Source organism: Oryzias latipes, chromosome 3 (genome assembly GCF_053564925.1).
Source record: "Oryzias latipes strain Hd-rR chromosome 3, Olatipes_Hd-rR_3.1".
Classification (NCBI taxonomy): domain Eukaryota; kingdom Metazoa; phylum Chordata; class Actinopteri; order Beloniformes; family Adrianichthyidae; genus Oryzias; species Oryzias latipes.
In genome coordinates this window covers 38,298,485-38,314,126 of record NC_136239.1, presented here as the reverse complement: position 1 = coordinate 38,314,126, position 15,642 = coordinate 38,298,485, and the positions used below count along the sequence as shown (strand labels likewise).

Sequence of the window (15,642 nt, the reverse complement as noted above, 5' to 3'; positions counted from 1 at the left end):
TCACCTCTAAAATCTAATTGGCTAACCTTTTTCCTGACCGCATCTTAGAGGAGGTTCGTCATGATTACTAACTCTGTCAACGGAGAAAACAACTATTAATCAATGATGGCGCTTTAGATGACTTGCTGACTAAGGCTAAATTGGAATTCTATCCCTACCCCTCTAATTGTAGGGGCATTTGGAGCTGTAGTGGTGTCCAAACTTGTTTTTTTTTTAAGGTGTAGCCATAGTGGAAAAGGAAGAAGAGCCTTTGCCTTAAAAATATAAGAAAGCTGCTTTTAACAAATAATACTAATGTATTTAATTTAGAAACCAGCTGTCTAAGGTTACAAGGATGCTGCTAATAAAGTTGCTCTAACGGTGGATTCAACTTTAAAAAAAAATACCAGCCTTAGTGACCAGTTGTTGTTTTTAATCCGTCACACCTCAAAAGTTGGACGAGGCTGAAAATGGCGTCTGGTTTTTTAGTTTCCATTTTGACAGTTAATAAAATTTATATCACACTTTAATGATTCCAACATGAAATCTAGAGTAGAAATAAAGTTTAAACCAGCTGCAGATATTTTACAGAGGATAAGGATTGTTACGACCCCTTTTGAGTCTAGGGGTACATCGAGGGGCATAACATAAAAGTAAATGTTTTTGCCACCAAGTTTAGATAAACAACAACACCAAACATACGTCTCCATACAAAATTTAACAAATTTTGTTACAAATAAATAAACAACAACCAACAATAACTAAAAGTGAAGCAAAACTGCTTCAGGGTGAACCAAGGCCAAAATAAACACAACCCAACCCAACTGAAACATGTATTCTTACCTGTGAATGAAAGAAAAGGGAAATCAATGACAAAACATTAACCTCCCTGGACTAACAGAAACAGGAGAAAACAAGTACTAAATGAAATGGTACAGCTTCACTTAACATAACTACGAACCAGAAGTCTTTTGGAGAACTACAAAACAAAATGGAGAAGAGGGCCAAGCTGCAGTGGAGCCCGGGCTGCAGCCAAGCTCCAGGCTGGAGGTCCAAATGGTGCTTTTGAAGGTTGTCTCCACTCAGAGGTCCCACTCTGATACAAAAATACCATACACAAAATATAGAACAAAAAGAAATCCAAATCAAATACGGCCACAGCCGGAACAAGGATAAATGTTAAAGGAAACTGAAAAGAATTTGATGTCCACTTTAGACTCACATAGGTTTGTCCCTGAAAATACTGTAACGTTAAACTGGTCGCCACGGACCAGGGCAACAACTAGGTTCTAATGGTTTTTATGATTTTAGCAATCAACTGAGAGAGTTTTCTGAAGAAATGAATACTTTAAAACTAATAACTTTGTGGCTTAACTTCCAAATAACCAAAGCATCTTTGTTTACATATAAGTAAGTTTAATAAATGCCGACAATCGTCACACAGCTCATTACGTCGCTTAAATTGTCAGAATATCATCAGGAAACAATGAAAGGGAACATTCCTGCTGGATCCTATTTGACACATTATTAGAATAAGGTCTCTATTAGCAGAACAAGGGGAATGTAAACAGCCACTATTTTTCAGAGAATATCACACTGAACCCCTAAAGAATTGAGATTCATTTCAGAAAAACTTTTCAGAGTTTGTCTGCTTGTTTTGCTGCCTCAGAAGTCACAGCGTATTCTGAACATCACTTTTTCTGTGAGTCAGAAACTGAGAAATACTAAACAACTTTGTTAGAACTTAGTGACATAAGGTAACTTTATCAACTGGAAGAAAAAGCAAGCAAGCAGTAAGGATTTGCAGTGTCCTGAAACCCAGTGCAGCATGCATGGGTGTTGCACAACTTGTTTGTGAACGCCAGACGAGTTCATGCCAAAATTTCCCCCCAGATTTTACGAGGTTATCATGGGATTCTTTTCTTCAGGGCAACCAGCCTTAAAAGGTTAATCTGCAAGACCTTCAGCTGCTCATCCAAGTAGCTGCCTCTGTTGCCCCGAGGGGCAGAAACAGATAACATGACCCAAATGATTGAGACTCTTCTCAGAGATCGTAGATGGAGTTTAAACATTTTCATTCGCTTCTAATAGGAGTTTTTAAATATTCCAATTATTTGTAAGACATTTTATTTTTTCCACCAGGTTGCTTGCATTGACTGTTGGTAGTAAAAATATTTGATTTTCACACCAAAAGCCAAATGTTTTGTATAAATGATTATTAGTAGATTTATTATAAAAAAACACTGTTCCTTTTAAAGCCTAAAAGTGTTACTTTTGCTTTTCTGATACATTTCAATCATAAAAATATAAGTCAGGACCATCAAATAGTTGTTTCACAAACCTGATAAAATATTACAGGACAAAGCTTTCATTAAAATCTGAGTTTTTTCTTTTTTCATTTTCAAAATGTTTTTTTTCATTATTGTTTTTTATTTTTTATTTTAAAGAAATTGCATTAAATTTTCTAAACCCAGCCTTCCCCCTTTAGGAATGAACAGAGCCAGACTCATCCCAGCATCAAGTTATCTGTAACTAATAATAAGGAGTAATCTTCCTGTTTCTGACATCACCCCGGGCGTGTAAATGACATGCAAATCCCTCCAATATTTGCCTGCTTACGATTTGAAGTTTGTCGCATCTAATCCACCCACCTTTGCCCCCAAAAATACTTCTCATGGTGACTTTTCCTGCTGATTCGCAGCATTGTACACAGTGAGCCAAGTAAGGGAGCGGAGATTTTTTTCATTTTTTTCGCCCAAGAAAGTCCGATAAGGAAATGTGGGATCAGATCAGAGAATGTTGAGTTTATGAAAAGGCTTTAGGGTGCAAAGGTGCCAGCCTTGGTGGATTAATTTCAAAGCTGAGGCAATTTGCACTTGTAATAGGTAATGAAGGAGCTATTTGCTTGCGTTTTTCAGAGCTCGTTTGCAACACAACTTCATTTACATAATTCTATTAGGGAAATAAGAAAAGATGCTGCAACTGAGATGCCAATATGCGCAGAAATTGCCCTTGTGACTCGGAAATCATTTGTAATTTTCAGAAGATCTTGAAGTTTGGCCGGTGCTTTTAAATCAGCCATATACTGTATTGATGCCTGAATGTGCAATGGTTTGATCCACATTAAAAGATAGATAACTGGAAAAAAACAACAGCTTTTTCCTCAAGAGGCTGTAGGTCTATCGTCGAGAGCTAGTCAAGAGTATGTCTGATTTGTAGCAACCTGCCAGTGATCACAGCATCCCTGGAGGATATACAGCAGCACAGCAGGTGACAGTCATTTGAAAGTGCTGGCTGGGCCTTTGGATCCCCACATCAAAGATGAAGAAACAGAACTAATCTCTATTCATGTCGGCCTTCTCTGTGCAGTCACAGAGGATTCCTCGTGTCCTGAAACAACCGCTTACGCGGAATTACAGACTGAAATGATGGTTAAACACATCCAGATAACAGGAAAAAGAATTCCAGCAGTCTCTGCCGGGTGGAAGTCTGGTCTATAATGTAAGAATTTCCTGGAGTTTCTTGTTACAATAAGATCTCACACTGCAGCAGCACAATAATAGAGCACTTAGTATGTTGCCCGTACAGAGGGATCCAGGGAGCCAGAGCAGTTTGTAATAAGGCCCCACAGAAAGCCATTGAAAAACAAACAACAAATTACATCTCAACCGCAGACAAACTGCAACGGAGATTGCTGCGGATAGTCTGAGGACTGTTAGATTCCAGGACTTGTGGGAAGAACGAGACTCAAAAGGCATGAGAATGAGGGGAAGTTTTTACAGCACAGGTTTTTGAATCCGTCAAATCCCTGCTTTGATCTGACTGAGGTGTTTGATCAATAACCCTTCCATTTTAAAACCGATGTGACACAAAGTGACTTTATATTTTTACAGCTTCCTGTGCTTAACAGGATTTCAGTAAAGCACATTAAATGGAGCTGAACTTATGAAAAAAATAATCAGCTCATCTGTGGCCCAGCATCTCTGCAATATTACTGGACGGCAACAACCAGATCGTTTTTAAAATTTTTTGCTCTTAATGCGGCTTTCAGCAAAATTTCACCCCCGCCACATAAACAAAAAAAAACACCCAAATTTGCACCTTGTACCCGCTAAAAAGGAATTTTGGGCAGCTTTTTCATTTCTCTTCTAATTGGCTTGATTAGGAAGTTTCTTGGGGGAAAAATTTGGAATTAGAAGTCGTAGATTTTTAACAGCGTTAAGCTTAAAAAAAGTGGCATTCCACCATTGCTTACACCTTTTTTAACCAAACACTGTAAACATTTAACACATGAATTGTTGACTCAAGCTGAACAAAACGATACAACATACCTTACGAACATATTAGGGATGTGGGCGTGGTTAACAAACAACCTCAGTTGCAGAGGAAATCCGAAAATTAACTTTTGCCAATTCTTCTAAAAATTACTTAGACCTGTTTGTCACACCCAGGGAACTAAAAAATAAAATGGTAGCTTTGGGGGCATAGCTACCGTTCAGCCAATGAGGGCCACCAGGGCGGGGCGAGTAGCTCCCATATAACGGCTTAACTTTGTTTGTCATTAGATGAGAATGTCATGAAGGAAGGATGAGAAATATCTTATCTTTTGGCTGTGGACAACTGCTTGTGCTTGAACCGAGTCATAGGTTCTGAAAGAATCTCAGATCAAGTCTAAATCTGCCTGCAATTCACCAGAGCGTGAAGTGAAAATTGACCCCTGGACAGGTCCTAGTCTGTCGCAGGGCCGCAATCACACACCCATTCACTCACACCTATAGACAATTTAGAGTCGCCAATTAACCTATGAAGCATGTTTTTGGACGGTGTGAGGAAGCTGGAGTCCGTGCAGCCATGGAGAGAGCAAAATAACATGAAATATAGAAATCTATACCAGTTTAGAATTTACATTCATAGGGTGAATTGTTCTCCTGAGTAAGTATGACACAGCCAGGTGGCCCGTTTGGGGTCCCTCTAAGTTTTTAATACTTGCTCCTGTGCTGCAATCTCTGCATGCACATGCACCACCCATCAAAAACCAACAACTGCTGCAAACATGTCAGAAACGGATGCAAATCAACTCCGCTTCTGTTCAGACAACACACTTCTTCTGTGACTTAACTTTGGTCTGCGAAACATTTAAGGGATCACTAATCTGTTGAAATTGCGCACACTTACTAGACTAGGTAATAGAAGACAAGTTTGGGGTTACCCAATATTAAGAATCAAACAAATAAGAGCAGTGTTGCCTTTCTGTAGATTTGAACGGCCAACTAACCACTCCCCCAAACATCAAACGTGTGCACACAGCCTGTTGACAGCTGAGTTCACACTAATGACTTGGTGAAAAGAAGACTTTAACTTTACTTCAGCTTTTAACCTTAGCGTGGACTATAATAGTATAGGACAAGGTATAGCAATTATAGCTGAAACCACCAAGGGGTACATGCTGGGTCTCTGTGGCCAAAAAAGCCTTAGACCTCGCACATCTGCTTTTAAAAGACAAAAGGGAAGAAAAAAAAAAGATTAAACATTTCTTTGTAGCACATATGGCCAATTAGAAGAGAAATCCTTTGTGAGTTTAACTTTAATTTAGCTTTAATTATTCCTCCTCTCACAATGAATGGAATCATTTCAGCGTAAAGGACTTCTAATCAAGGAAAAAAAGTGTCATATTGAAGCTATTAATGGATACTAACCTCAGTGGTGTAAGAATGTTGTCAAGTGCAGAAGTGCTTCAGTGCACCTTGCTGACGGCGTATGAAGAAAAAAAATAAAATAAAATACAGCCACTTGTTCAAGGATCAGTGGGAATGCTTTACAAATAAATAAACTCAGATGCAACACCTTTGGGTGCTTTACAAAGCAGCCTCTTGATGTGAATAAATGATTGTGGTTATCAGGATTGAAACATGGAGAGTAGAAAGGCCTGCAGCAGCCTTCACTTCGTTATCCCTCCACATAACAAGCTCCGCTGCTCTGCAGGGACTCCGTGCATCAAACACATCTAAAGCGTGTGCTCAGGTGCATGTGCAGCCGCAGAGCTCTATTTCCATAAATTGCACGCATTCCTTCTTATCCGCTCAAAACTCTTCTTGTGTTTTTTCATTTTGCTGTGGTTCTTGCTGAGCTTATCTGCACTTTTTTTATGAAACAGAAAAAGAAAAAAAAGATTCCAGGCAGCTCAGTTTTATGTTGCCAGCTGTGAAAACTAAACGTTTCATGCATTTGCGAAATGTTTTGAAGAATTACAGAGTTAGAACAAAAACGACTTTCATATTTATTGCTTTTCAAACCCCTCCTGCTTTATACACCAGGGAAATCTCAGCAAGAGCCATCTTCCTTTAGTGGTTGTCATTTAAGATATACTCAAAAAGGATGGCTTCATACTGCTGCGTTCTCTGTCTCTCAACTATTTAAAGGGTAATGATAGCAGCAGCGCTTCTTCTTTTGACCATCAAAGTCTACCGCTCCTTTTTTTCTTTAATTAGTGCTGCCATTGTCCTTGAGAGAGCCCTGTTTGTTTGAATGAACCGTGTCATTTAGGGGGAAAAGGAGAGACATTTACCCTCCTGCTCCGCTTGTCTTTTTGCAGTCTAACCTCGCACGCTCCAGGTCTCAGCTTGTTCCGTCTGAAATGAAACGCTCTGTGCATAGCAATGGCCCCATCTCCAGATGCTGTTGGCCCATGCAATTCCTCTCAGTCATTCTTCATTACGCAAGAGACAGAGAGGCTCATCCTCTCCTATATTGCTCTTGCACTGGTGTTTAGATGCCCCTCGCTCTTTCTTTCTCCCTGGTTTTCCCTCTGCGAAAGGTGTCTCGCCTGGGAGCGTTCACATCTGAGCCCTTTAATTTTCTATTAGCAATAATTAGTTTTTTAAAAAAAGGGCTCAGATAAGAAGAGCTGTTGTGCAGGTAATATACTATTTTTAGCTGAATTTACATGTAAATTTTTTTTTAAAAACAAACAGACAAAAGAAAGTACGTGTTTGTCAGACCCAACATATACTGCTGCGGTGTGGGAATGACTCAACAGTGGCCATATTTAAGGTAACAGAAAAATGCCAGCCAGTGCAGTGGTGCGACTGCTTTTTTGGATAATTATGACGTTCTCTGTCAGAAATGACTGCAATATTTCAGGCTCCAGCTTCTAAAAACAGGAAAGAGTCCACAGCAACATTCGTGGCCAGAGGCTGCATTTGGACAGCAGTGCTAACACAGCACATCCTGTGTTCACGAGGATAAAGTTAGCATGTTAGCACATATGACATTTCTTTGTTTGTGAAAAGCATCAAATTGTTTCTGTTCTATTCACTTTTTTTGTACTTTGACATTCTTTAAAGACCCACTCCAATCCTGTTTTGATCTATTTTCAAAGGTGGTCTTTTAAGATTACGCCGTTTTTTTTTTTTGTTTTTTTTTTTCAAAATTAGAAAGACTGTGTCCTTTTTCTGCAGAGCGGCAGTAGCTCATTAGAAATTCACCTCTGAGTTGTGGACAGGGGTGTTGGTGCAAAGCCAGCCTGTGCCCCCTTCCCCTCCCGTTCCTGAAAGCTCTCCGTTTCCATGCTCTCTCACACTTACAACCCTTTACAAGCCTAACCTGACGTAACCAGTGCAAAAATAAAATGGAACGCAATATTGGAGCAATCCAGCCATGTAGTTTGAGCCAGACGTCAGAGGAGGGAAACAAATATGTGCACAGATCCAATTGTCTGCAAGTGGATGCATTGGAATGAAGCAGAGCAGGGAGCTTGTGGCCCGCCCAACATGGTTTCTACATCACAACTTCAGGCTTTTTCAAACCACATTTTGTCATCTACTCTTGGTTCACAACGATTTCAATAAAGAAATGCTCAGAAATGCAATTTTAATCTTAATTTTCTTTGTATTTGTCCTCAATCATCAAAAAAATGCTACAAGTGTTGAAAACACCAAAAATAGACAAGCGTCAGTGCAAAAAATGTATGTGCCAAAAATAGTCAGCTAGAAAAAAGAAGAAATAAAGGACAACCATTTTCTTTTTTTTTTTTAAATCTGGGAGAAATGTAAAGATATTCTGGTCAACATCAAAATTTACATCAGGCTGCATTGTCATACTTTGGTGAGGCCCATTGATAGCAGCATCTTTTTACACAAATAAATAATATTTATGTTCCACACTGTAAAAAAAAAAGCATACCTGTTGTGGACGTGGGGGTATTTTGTCGAGCGAAGACTCAACGGGGCGTCCGGTGTCTGAGATCTTTCACGCATCTTTCTGCATCCATACTCCCAGCTCTGTAAACACAGGTTGAGAATCAGCCAGCAACAAGCAATCACAACACTTCCAACTCGTTAGTGATAAAAACTACTGTGATTAGTGAGTCTCTCAGATAGAGACAAGAACAAGTATAGAAAGAGAGATGGAGAATGAAAGTGAACGAAATGGCAAACAGGCCAGTGGAGAAAGTCAGAACAGACCAAACTCGCCCTATTTGGCACTTAGACTGTTTGCCAACGCCAGTATCCACAAGAAGCAATGAGCAAACACCAAAAAAAAGTATCCCAGTAGGGGTGGGCAATATTGGGAATTTGGGTATCGCTCAAATAATTACATGAAATGTTTAATTATAGAATCATTTCTGAAATATGTTTTTCTTAATTAAGTGTATAATACAACACAGCACAGAGACTTTTAGCTTTCGTACTCATCTGACTCCCACAGCATACTTTCTCTTTTTTCTTAAAGAACTAACCACAGCCAGCAGCAGCGTCGCCCATTTTGTTAATGACCTGATTTAGGTTCCTCCAGCCAATAATATTCATCAGGAAGACTCATCCACATTCCTCTGCTTTGGCCGCCAACTCTGTTAATTCATGTTTTTTTTTTTTGTTCTTTCATAGACCCAGTCTACAAAGTTCTCCCAAGAGACTGTGAGTTCAATGAAACACAGTATGTTCTGACTCAGAACACAACAAAGACAGTACATACGGCCTTAAGTTTGTGCAGGCAAAAAAAAAAAGAAATTGGAAATCTTCTTCTTGTGTAGTTTTATGGTGGATGGCACACAGCGTCCATGTGCATTACTGCCACCTGCTGTTATGGAGTGTGGAAAAATCTATCTAATTGTTTATCATACATATATCAATGTGTTCATTTGAATCTTTTCCCTTAAAGTTTCGTTATCAGTTTCGTCTCTGTTTAGAATAAAATGACAAACATAACAGCAGGTATTACTTAAAATATATTTAATGTCCCAGTTTATTGCTTTGCTTTCTAGTTTTTCCTTTAGCATCCATCTCTGAGAACATCCTGCATCAATTGTCAGTTACCAGTTTCTGGCTTTATCCCCTGGTCAGGCAGCTTTTCCACAGACTGCCAGTATTCTGCATATATTTCTCCTTTACAAACTGCTTTTCTCCCATGTGTTTTTTTTTCATGTGTTCAGCATTTGATTATGCCTCCATGTAATTCTCCCCGGTGACAAGCTTACTTTACATCCTGACATAATGTGCTGCAGAGAAGCTGCCCTTGAACACAATAAACATGATGGATCCTCACCTGTCTGTCTTTTCAAGTTCTGGGGAGATAAAAGAATATCATAGGTTGCTCCCAACAAAAACTTTGCTCCGTCTGCCTCCATGTCCCATATGTCTTTCCAAGACAGTTTCTTTCTATTCCTTTACATCTCAACTCCTGACCTTATGCAACCTCAGAATCTGCTTTTGCAAATTTTGCAGCATCTTGTTGCTTTTTAATTTAATCTGCAACCAGCTTTCTCTTTTCAGCTGTGGATGCTCAGCACTATGACTGCTGAGATGGGTCTAAATTAAACCGAGATGCCCATGCAGCAGTCTTTAAATATACCAGTGCTCTCTGAGCCTTTAGCACTGTCACAAAACAGGCAGATGGCTGGTTCCGATTGCAGCAGGTTTAGAAGCTCAGCTAAACGTCCACAAAGCTAAAGCAGCATCAGGCAGGCAGGGGTCAATAACAAGCATGGGAGCATCAGACAGGAAACAAGAGTAATCAGGATCCGGGCGCAATTTGGGGCAGGCGGCAGGCAAATGGAGTCAGAGACAAAACAGGACCAGGAAATCAAAAGATCAAGTCTGGATGTAATGCTCTGTAATCAGGCAGAGTGGCGCAAACAATACTTCATACCAAGTTAGGCTCAGTCCAGTGCTTGAGTATACTGGGATTGATTTGGCAAATGAGAGTCAGGTGTGCAGCATCCAGAAACTGTGTGTTGGGGTCTGGAGATGGCTCCTGACAAGCAAAGCCTCTTTTGACTTTTACTTTTTTCCTGTAGAAGCTTTAGGAGCAGTGCGTGAAAACAGCTTTTTCCTTGGATGGTGAAATAGTCATCTCTTGTCTTAGAACATTTAGACTAGTTTGCTAGTTGGTACTGCATGCCTTCATGCAAAATCTCACTAATCATTGTGCCCCAAAGCCACTGTCTAATGAAAACTCTAATCATTCTTTACAATTTCTTTATTTTTGTTATCGGAATATTTTTCCTCGTGATCCCAAATGAGAATACATCGAGTGTACACGATGAATAGGAAGATTATAGATGGTTAATGGCCACAGTAAATGTGGCCAAAGACAATGTTCTACTTACCACACTCACAACAATGGTGGGTTCCATTTTCATGACGTCTCTTGAGGTGGGCCTCCGAGTCAAAAGACACACCTGGTCTCCCCTTTCAGATGTGGCCGTGTCACTTTATGACCTTCCATGGGCTGGACACTCCAAAAACACCTGCAGCACCTGTTGTTGGGATAGGTATGAGCATAGGAGTATGAGTATACACAGCCTCCAATCTGACAGAACACCATTTACTGTTGAAATGCCTCTGGATTTTTGTGGTCTGACCTTCATCCTATCTCATAGCAAATCTGAATTCAACTTCTCTGAGTCTTCTGATAGATGAAGCTCATGATAATTGGCGTCACAGATCATCCATGTGTGCTCTAACGGCTGCAAGTCACTCCCCGCACTGAAGTCTCTCTTCTCCCACAATCCCCTTTGAAGCTCTAATAAGAAGTTTCATTCCCATTTGAAAAACAGGGGTAGAAATTGTGCACCCTGCCGTGATTCTATACTTCCAACGTCTGCTAGTCTGTAATAAATAATTTCTCATGCACTAAAACAAACTAAATGTCCTGGAAATATTCTTTCACCAGCTTACTCTCTGTGCTTGGCACCTCAACATATTTCAAAGCTTCCCACAGCAAACCATGTGGTACTGAGCCAAATGCTTTTGCTATATCTAGATAAACTCACTGCAGACCTTCATGTTTGTGAAATTGATGGCATGCCATGCTTAGATGATCAGAGAATACTGTGGAAATAAACAAACAAAAAAATACCAGAAAATCTAGAGGTTGATTTTCCAGTATTGCACTTTAGTTGTGTATCAAAAACCCAGAAATTGCTGATTTAACAATACAGTATTATAGATTACAAATGATCTTTGGTTGACTTAAAATTTAGACAAGAGTTTAACATTTGGAGACTTATTCTTTTGTATTCATTGTGTTCAAAGTAATAACATCTATACTTAAACAAACGGTGCAATCCCTTTTCCCTGTATGTATTTTCTTCTAGCTTTTGAGTAGCAGGGAGGATAAAGTGCTGAAGTCTAGATTATGTTCTCATTGTAAATTTAGGTGAGAGTAGAATAATGCACATCTGAAACGCCTGCTGTTTTCTAATCACAATCACATTCTACCTAATGCTAATCACAATCATCATGACCTTTGAAGTAAAAATGCTTCAAACTTCCTCGCACTTTTCTTTTTATTTTGACCTTTTATAGTCTTAGTTTAGGTTCAGGTTTTTAGTAGCATGTTGGCTTGCATGAATTAATAATCAATCTGTGGTTTAAAGACTTTACAGGAGTCACTGTTATTCTGAACAAATCAGAAGTGACAGAATCCACATTATAGAACCTAAACTAGCGCAGAAGAATTTGAACAAAAGCTGTTTCTGATGGAAAAAGCTTTGCGGCACAGACTCAAAAAGAGAAAAAGGCTTTAAAGCAAATGCACTGCGACATTTCTGAAAACCTTTAATACATCCAACAAATAGATGTTTGGCAGCTCAGATCCACTCTACATGCTCATACATATGAGTTTACTGCTTCGGTATTCACAACATTTGGAACTTAGGATAATCAATAAATAAATGGTAACAAAAGCTCAAAAGTTATTGATCAGTTTGAGTTAAAAGACAAGAAATTTAAAACAAATGAACATTTTTTTAGGCAATAAACTCAGACCTGAGCCCCACTCATCACCCAAATCAGCCTTTTATCATTTCCGTCAGTTATACTAAGATATGACATCAAGGCATTAATGGTACTTTATAGTTGGCTTTGTGGTATGTGGTCTAAATGCTTGTCTGATCTCTGTTACACGAACCCAGACAGGTGTGAGAGCAATGGGAAGCAGTCAGCTGGAAAACCTCAGGTTGAGATCAACACCATGAAGCACATTTAAGCACACGCTGCACAAAAGGGGAAGCAGTTACTGTGAGATATGCTCCAACTTTACAAACTGAAGCAAATTATGTATTTATATTAAAAACATTAACAATGTTATAAATTATTTTCCTTACATGAATTATTTCTATTTTCTTCTGCTGCTTGTTGTCTTTCATATGGCTGCCTATAGTAGTGTGGTGCTGCCCATATTTCACCACACAACGGCCGAACCCAAATACAAATGCGACCGTGGTACAGTGGCAGGGTGGTCAACCTCTGATTGGGAAACTGCAGGTACAATTCCCGCCTTGCCCGCCCACGTGTCAAAGTGTCCCTGGGCAAAACACGAAGCCTTGCCCACCTTGCCTCTGGTGGAAGGTTGGTGCCAGTCTTTGACAGCGCAGCTGCCATCAGTATGACTGTAAAGCACTTTGGGCCTTCAAGAAAGGTAGAAAAGCACTATACAAGTATTTACCCACTACCAATTACATTCCATACCCCTCTGGCTTCAATTATAGGGACCGTTGGAGCTCTAGTGGTGTTTGAACTTGCTTTTTTAATGGGGGGCTGTGGGCCGGCTATCCCTCCGCCGGTAGGGAAGAAACACATTTTTTTCACGTGACAACAGTTAACTGTTGAAACTGTTTTTAAAAAGACTTCAACATTTTATATAGTCATTTTATTTAATAACATCAAAACAAAACATAACATGAAAAAATAAATAAATAAAAATAATTACTGAAAAGAAAAGGAGCAGAAAGAAGACAAAGCCCCGATCGCTAAATCAAAAAAGTAAATCAAGGTACATCAAAAAACAAAAATGATTCTTTAAAAAAGTATTAAACCCAGACTACATTTTGAATAAACACAAGTACATACATATTTATATACACATATACTTAAACAAACCCTCATTTGATCCTATTTACCAACACAAATGCTCAATTTAATCCTTTCCAGTACAGTTGAATCATCTACATCAAGTTTGATAATTTGGATAATTTTGCTCAATAAATAACTAAATACAATATATAATATTTGCTCATAGCATCTCATTTACGGTAAGACTTCAGTAAGATTGTAAAATCTTTCAAATCTTCTTTTAGAAAGTATGCTGGTAAAAACTGTCAGCAGTAGTTTTTCCTGCAGATTTCAAACATTATTTTGAATGCGAACATTAGTCTTAATATGTCTAAACATTGTTAGTGTTTGGTTCTTGTATCCCTGGTTGGACATAGGCAATCAACAACTCCCCGCCATCGTCTTCTGTCCAGGTGTGACCCGTCTGCTCAATGTCAGCCTCCAGCTTTCCTCTCCATGTGTTCCTGACAGATGATGCTGGTTTTTAGTTTCCTCAGGTGGTGGCTGATCCAACCCCATCTTCTCCTTCTGATCTCTTCTTCCACTGGCGCCTGGTTTGTTCTGTGTTGCTGCTGGTATCCGGCCAGTAGATCTTAAGGATTTTTCTTAGACAGGTATTTTTGCTGGTGTCCATGTTTAACGCCGTACATCAGGACAGACTTGATCGGGTGAATCTCGGTGCTGTGATGAGGTGGGATCTCCAGATATTCTTGAAGGTGACGAAGGGTGCCCTTGGCTTGCCATTACAAGCTTTAACATCTAAACGTTCAACTTTTTAAATAATTCATTACACATCAGCTTTTTCGTAGTAATTGAGGTATGTAAATCTTTACAGGAACAATTAAGAATAAAAAAGGAAAAAGTCAGTTTATACTTAATAAAACCTAAAATGCACAGCAATTAATTCTCATTGTTGGAGCTTCTAAACAAATATGCCAAAAAAAAAAAGTTCAGATTTACTGAAATAAAGTTTCAAAGTGTTCTCGTTCACATTAGTTTCTTTAATCTGACATCTTTTTGTACAAAACCCTGCAAGTTTGCCAACTTTCCATTGAGAACGGAGCTCTGTAGAAAGCTTGAATGCAGAGCAGAGGTGGGTGTGAGGCTTTGACTGCAGACAGCCGGCCTGTCACGTTGTATGAGATTGTTTCACTTCTGTGTTTTTACACTCAGTTTGTCACCTGGGGTAAAATGAGATGAATTCAAGTGTAATTGGTGATTCCATTTTTTAACATAATCTTCTCAAAAGCGTTTGAAAAACATATGAAAATAAAATGCTGGTGGCAACTTCTCATACATATATGCAATAGATCAAATATTAAGGTATTAGAACAAGTTGACACATGTGCCACAGCCTCCCTGAAGTCACATCACATTATTAATCTCTCACGGCTATAAATAGATCTGCAAAGTGTCTGTTATTGTTTGATAAGTCCCACCATGAAGAGATTTACGTGCGCAGTCTGACACTGATGTTGGATTAGGCTTGAACTGGCTTTGGAGTCGCTAAATTGCTCTTTCATGCCTGAAAGGGTTGAAAAAGAAGAAAGAAAAAACTTCATGCTCTTGAGGTGTTCCATCAAAATGAACCGCACCCTTTTTTCTTGATGTGCCTCCATCAATATGCGTTTGAAAACCATGACAGCTAGATTGCAGTTGTTTTAGCTTGCACTGCCAGACAGCAGCTATTTGGAATAGCTTTTTATTCTGGTGCTGGCAGTCAGGGCTGTGTGGCTTGACAAATAACCCTTGAGGAGTTTTCTCCACCAACTTAGGTTCAAAAATCTGAGCTTCTGTAGTCCCCCGCTCGCATCTGATAAGACCGAGAGTGTTAAATGTTTCCCCTAGCAACTAAGTCCATCAGTCTTTGCTACTGGTTTTAGGATCAGATACAAAGAGACCGGCGGGAGCTCAGTTGCAGATGGTTTTAAACAAGAACTGGGAGGTAAGATTTGACTGACAGTCCCTCGGTGCCCCTCGACACTTTCTCGCTCTCACTGATGGCTTAATGGTGTCAACGGGAGAGATAGGGTCCTGACTTCTTTATCTGGACTGAATCTTAGATCCATCCCCTTCTCTGTTTGCAGTAATTGCAGGAGCAGTGTGGACTCTGTGAGCGGATGGGGGCTGGTGGGGGTGGGGGTAAAAGCCAAAAATCAAAAGGCTCAGCTTCAATCTGTTTGACCGAGCAGGTCAACTGAAATAAATGACTTTCCTTTGACCAGCTGTACATCCATCTTCTTGTCACAACTGTCAGGGACCCTGGACTGCATCTCTGCTGCACGCCTGCTTTAAAGACCTGCTCTGATGAAAAGCATGCTTATGGTGT

General features: G+C 39.5%; 1 long non-coding RNA gene across 1 annotated transcript in view; it reads right to left on the bottom strand.

The window, feature by feature from the left end:
• The window catches only part of LOC110014117 (uncharacterized), a 67,720-nt gene extending 58,721 nt beyond the window's left edge, over window positions 1-8,999 (bottom strand). Inside the window, exons 1-2 of the long non-coding RNA XR_002289249.3 lie at window positions 8,754-8,999; window positions 8,161-8,258 (exon numbers count right to left, since the gene is read on the bottom strand). This is a non-coding gene — a long non-coding RNA (uncharacterized LOC110014117). The remainder of the gene's footprint in view (window positions 1-8,160; window positions 8,259-8,753) is intronic.
• Between the last annotated feature and the right edge of the window lie 6,643 nt (window positions 9,000-15,642).